The following is a 6,123-nucleotide window of genomic DNA, read 5'->3' as shown; positions in this document are numbered from 1 at the left end:
TAAATTAATTTAAATATACATTAAAGTACATTAATAGGCGCAAAATCCAAAAGTTAAGGGTAAAATAGATAAAGTTCGGCAAGAATCAAAAACGACACCAAACATTTCAACCTGTTAAGAGTTGACTACCGCCTTAAGACTGAAGTGACAGATATTATACAAAAATGTCTTGGTTTGAACCAAGACCGAAAAAACCAAACGACATGAGGTGAGGTTTATCAATTGACTGAAGTATCAGATATTCCAATTTTTCTTTAATTATTATTAATTTAATCCTTAATCACAATTTATTTTTATCAACTGATTTTACTGTTAATCGATTTATTCCCTCTAATTTTATTCCAAAACTTGCATATCTACGCTTTTTCAAGAACAATTCCATTTTCCGAAAACATTTTATTATGAAATTATTTTGAAGGGATTTCGTATCGGTGTTCACTAACATGTAAGCACCTTGACGGACATACTTTAAAATGTTAGTGGCTGGCTTGACAATTAATCTTCAAGATTGCACCACTAGTAGCTTTTTCAACGGTTACAATTTGCTGAGAAGACGGATATTTGATAAAATATGATAATGAGAATTTATTTTGCACGGACTAATTAATAAAATAATGCCATTTACTTAAGACATAGGAAGAAAGTTTGTCCCATGTGATTTGTTTTAGTAGGTAGCGCTTCTTTCATGGACTGAAAAATATTATATAGGCATAACCAAGGTTAGGGTAAAGATTCTATAAAAAGGAAAACTTCTCAGTACCAATGATATTTATATTTATATTCTTTTCCTTCGGAATTAATACATAAACCACTCCATTCTAAAAGAGTTATGCGAAAGAGGGCACACTAAAGCTCGCCCCTTCCAAAATTTTCTTAGTATATAAAATTTTGAAATCATCAGTATGGGTCATCAGAGCCGTCTCAAAACACGCGGTCAGATCCAAATCTTTCCACATTGTAAACAGTACGTGACTCTCTGGACTTGATGGCCAACCTTAATAATCTATGACTACAAAACATATTCGTTTACATGAAGGAGGCTTATTATGACTTGACACCCTCTAGCGCCGGTCACTAAGTGTGATCGGTGTACACGGCGGTACATTTGAAAGTGATTTCGCGTTATCTTAGAACGTTACCCTTGACAGTGCTAAAATTATTACTCGTGATCCATAATCGGTGAATAAGAAGCGCCTACAAAGTAGCAAGAAATGGCGGCATTTCAAATTTTGGATGAGTTATGACCAAGAAACTCTAGTACGGAGGCGAAAGTTCCTTGATAGTGATATCGGTAGGATTGCACTTTACGTGACCCACCCAACTAACAATGGTTTCTAATTAATTGGACCCTGAGGAGTCCGAAAAAAATAGTTAAAAAATTATTTGACCGCCGCAAGTTGGTGAAAAAATTTTTGGAAAATTTTTAAAATCCACGCACTTACCACCATTGAAGTCGCTATCCGCTTAACGCATTCTGCACTCAATCTCGCAAAATAAGCCGGGGGGACTGTGAAAAATTGACGTACTCGCGCCGGAGTTATAGCTATGGAATTTTTTAAGCTTACGGAAACCCTTCATTTCTGATAAAAGAACGGGAATATAATGCGAGATAAACTGCTATGTTTTGGGAAAATCGTTGAACTTTTTGGGAATTCAATATTGATAACGGTAAATTTTGGTAAATGCCGTCAAATTATATTTGAATTTATTTTGGAAAATGTGTCAAATCTTTGGGAATTAGTTTTTTAGAACAAAATTTTTAAATTAAAGGCGTCAAGTTGTTGCAACTATGTTTTGGAATAGGTGTCAACTTATTGGGAAATTAGCAAATGTTCAACATCAATATTTCAGAAACGGAATCTAGTTTATGCAACTATATTTTGGGAAAAGCGACAAATTATTGGGAAGGTACCAAACGTCAACACTAATCTTTTAGAAAAGGATTCTAGCTGTGGCAACTATATTTTAGAAAAGGCGTCTAGTTATTTCAGCAATATTTTGGAAAAGGCGACAAATTATTGGGCAATTAGCTAATGTCAACATCAATATTTTAGAAAAGCCGTCTAGTTATTTCAGCCATATTTTGGAAAAGGCTGCAAATTATTGGGTAATTAGAAAATGTCAACATCAATATGTTAGAAAAGCCGTCTAGTTATTTCAGCCATATTTTGGAAAAGGCGGCAAATTATTGGGTAATTAGCAAATGTCAACATCAATATTTTAGAAAAGCCGTCTAGTTATTTCAGCCATATTTTGGAAAAGGCGGCAAATTATAGGGTAATTAGCAAATGTCAACATCAATATTTTAGAAAGGCCGTCTAGTTATTTCAGCCATATTTTGGAAAAGGCGACAAATTATTGGGTAATTAGCAAACGTCAACATCAATATTTTGGAAAACGCGTGAAGCTATTGCAACTATATTTTGGAAAAGGCGGTAAATTATTGGGTAATTAGCAAACGTCAACATCAATATTTTGGAAAACGCGTAAAGTTATTGCAACTATATTTTGGAAAAGGTGCCTATTTTTCGGCAATTTGATAAATGTAAACAGCAATATTCTAGAAAGGCGTCAAATTATTTGTGAATTTGTTAAGCTTGAACGGAAAATTTTCGAAGGGTGTTTAATTATTCAGCAATTTGCTAAATGTGAATGGCAATATTTCGCAAAAATGTGTCGAAGTATTCGGCAAACCCTTGGCCAATTCGAAATGTGAAGGGCAATATTTTGGAGCATGTGTCACATTATTCCGGGATGTAACGAAATGTAAATAGAGTACTAGGGAGGAACTCAATGGTATGCAGTAATTTGTGGCACTTAGCGTTACCCGAGAAACACCACTTGTCGTTTCACATTTATCAAAATCAGGAATAATTTACACCTTTTCCAAAATATCGTCCTTCACATTTATCAAATTCAGGAATAATTTACACCTTTTCCGAAATATCGTCCTTCACATTTATCAAATTCAGGAATAATTTACACCTTTTCCAAAATATCGTCCTTTACTTTTATCAAATTCCCGAATAATTAGACACCTTTTCCAAAATATCGTCCTTCAAATTTATCAAATTCAGGAATAATTTACACCTTTTCCAAAATATCGTCCTTCAAATTTATCAAATTCAGGAATAATTTACACCTTTTCCAAAATATCGTCCTTTACATTTATCAAATTCCCGAATAATTTGACACCTTTTCCAAAATATCGTCCTTCGCATTTATCAAATTCCCGAATAATTTGACACCTTTTCCAAAATATCGTCCTTCACATTTATCAAATTCACGAATAATTTGACACCTTTTTCCAAAATATTGACCTTCACATTTATCAAATTACCAAATAATTTGACGCCTTTTCCAAAATATCGTCCTTCACTTTTGTCAAATTCTCAAATAATTTTACACCTTTTCCAAAATATCGTTCTTCACATTTATCAAATTCCCAGAAAATCTGACGGCATTTCCCAAAATTTCAACGATTTCCCCAAAACATTTCAGTTTTTCTCGCATTATATTTCCGTCCTTTTATCAGAAATGAACGGTTTCCGTAAGCTTAAAAACTTCCATAGCTATAACTCCGGCGCGAGTACGTTAATTTTTCACAGTCGCTCCCGGCTCATTTTGCGAGGTTGAGTGCGGAATGCGTTGAGCGGATAGCGTTCCTAAAGGCGGTAAGTGCATGGATTTTAAAATTTTCAAAAATTTTTTTAACCAACTCGCGGCGGCCAAATAATTTTTTAACTATTTTTTTCGGGCTCCTCAAGGTCCAATTAATTAGAAACCATTGTTAGTTGGGTGGGCCACGTAAAGTGCAATCCTACCGCTAGGGTAGTTTCGCCAAGGATGATGCAAAATCTGAGAGAAATCGGCCAGCTCGCCAACTGTGGAACGGCTCAGGTTGGGTGGGACGCCAAGAAAAGGGGGAGAAATAGCCGGACTCAATTGTAATTGGTCAAGAAGGGCTACGGAGGAACCAATTACAATTGAGTCCGATCATTCCCCCCCAATCCCAGTAAAACCCAGAAAAACTCAATAAAACAGAGAAAATCCCAATAAAACACAGAAAAACCCAATAAAACGCAGAAAACCCCCAAAAAACCCAATTAAACCCCAAAACAACCAGAAAAACCCCAATTAAACCCCAAAACAGCCAGAAAAACTCCAATAAAACCCAGAAAAACCCAATAAAACCCAGAAAAACCCAATAAAACTCAGAAAAACCCCAATAAAACCCAGAAAAACCCCATTAAAACCCATTAAAACCTAGAAAAACCCCAATAAAACCCAACATGAGCCGTTTCTCAGTTAGCGCGCAGGCGGTGATTTCTCTGAGATGACGCATCCCTTCCCACCCCCATCATCATCCTTGGTTTCGCTGTCAGAGTGAGGGACGTGACCCTTGAAAGCAGTTTAGAGGGCACTTGTCCATATTCGTGTTGTGTTCAGCTCCCTCAAAATAGCTAGAAACCACTGAAAGATTTTATGAAAAACTGAAAAATGATGTTCTTAAGGTAAATGTTTTATTCGAATGGCACTCTTATCTTAACCTAAGCCCACAAGCACCTACAAGCACCCACAAGTACCTACAAGCACACACAAGTACACACAAGTACCTACAAGCACCCACAAGTACCTGCAAGCACCCACAAGTACCTGCAAGCACCCACAAGTACCTACAAGCACCCACAAGCACCCACAAGTACCCGGGGCAAGTACCCACAAGTACCAGGGGCAAGCACCCACAAGTACCAGGGGCAAGCACCCACAAGTACCAGGGCAAGCACCCGGAAAAGTACTGACAAGTACCCACAAGTACCTACAAGCACACACAAGTACACACAAGTACCTACAAGCACCCACAAGTACCTACAAGCACCCACAAGTACCTACAAGCACCCACAAGTACCTAAAGCACCCACAAGTACCTACAAGCACCCACAAGTAACTACAAGCACCCACAAGGACCTACAAACACCCACAAGTACCCGGGGCAAGCACCCACAAGTACCAGGGGCAAGCACCCGGAAAAGTACCCACAAGTACCCGGGGCAAGCACCCACAAGTACCAGGGGCAAGCACCCGGAAAAGTACCCACAAGTACCCGGGGCAAGCACCCACAAGTACCAGGGGCAAGCATCCCGGAAAAGTACCCACAAGTACCTTCAAGCACCCACAAGTACCTTCAAGCACCCACAAGTATCTTCATGGACCCACAAGTACCTAAAAGCGCCCACAAGTACCTACAAGCGCCCACAAGTACCTACAAGCGCCCACAAGTACCTACAAGCGCGCACAAGTACCTAAAAGCACCCACAAGTACCTACAAGCGCCCACAAGTACCTTCAAGCACCCACAAGTACCTTCAAGCACCCACAAGTACCTACAAGTACCCACAAGTACCTTCAAGCACCCACAAGTACCTTCAAGCACCCACAAGTACCTTCAAGCACCCACAAGTACCTACAAGTACCTACAAGTACCCACAAGTACCCACAAGTACCTACAAGTACCTACAAGTACCCACAAGTACCTACAAGTACCCACAAGTACCTACAAGCACCCACAAGTACCTTTAAGCACCCACAAGTACCTAAAAGCGCCCACAAGTACCTACAAGCGCCCACAAGTACCTACAAGCACCCACAAGTACCTATATGGTTCACCATTATCCGGGAAGAGCCCATGTTCTTCCGAGAACTACATTTCATAGAAAAATGTCTAAATTACATAGGAAAAGTCCCTGGTACTTCTTCTGATTAGGTTGAAAAATATTTTCGTTAAAGGCCGACTTCCAGCAGCGAAAAGGGTTCTAGCGAACTGAAAAGCGAGCATCGAGACTAACAATGGAGTAGGGACCGTGCACCGATTTTCGAATCCCCGCTGGGGTAAAAGATGGTAGGGTTCTATAGCTAACTGAAAGCCGTGCCGAATATGGACGGTTCTAGCGAACTGAAGATACAAAATAGAGAATTTCCTTCGGCGGGAAAAGCAAAAATTCGAGAGGAAATAAATTGAAAAGGATTTCTATTGTTCATCTTCAGTTCGCTAGAACCGTCCACATTGCACGGCTCAGTTAGCTATAGAACCCTTCCATCTTTTGACCCCCAGCGAGGCTTCGGC

Source organism: Phalangium opilio, unplaced genomic scaffold (assembly GCF_054372755.1).
Source record: "Phalangium opilio isolate 3A_F unplaced genomic scaffold, DU_Popi_V2 ptg000046l_1, whole genome shotgun sequence".
Lineage (NCBI taxonomy): Eukaryota > Metazoa > Arthropoda > Arachnida > Opiliones > Phalangiidae > Phalangium > Phalangium opilio.
Note: the sequence above shows the minus strand (reverse complement) of the source record.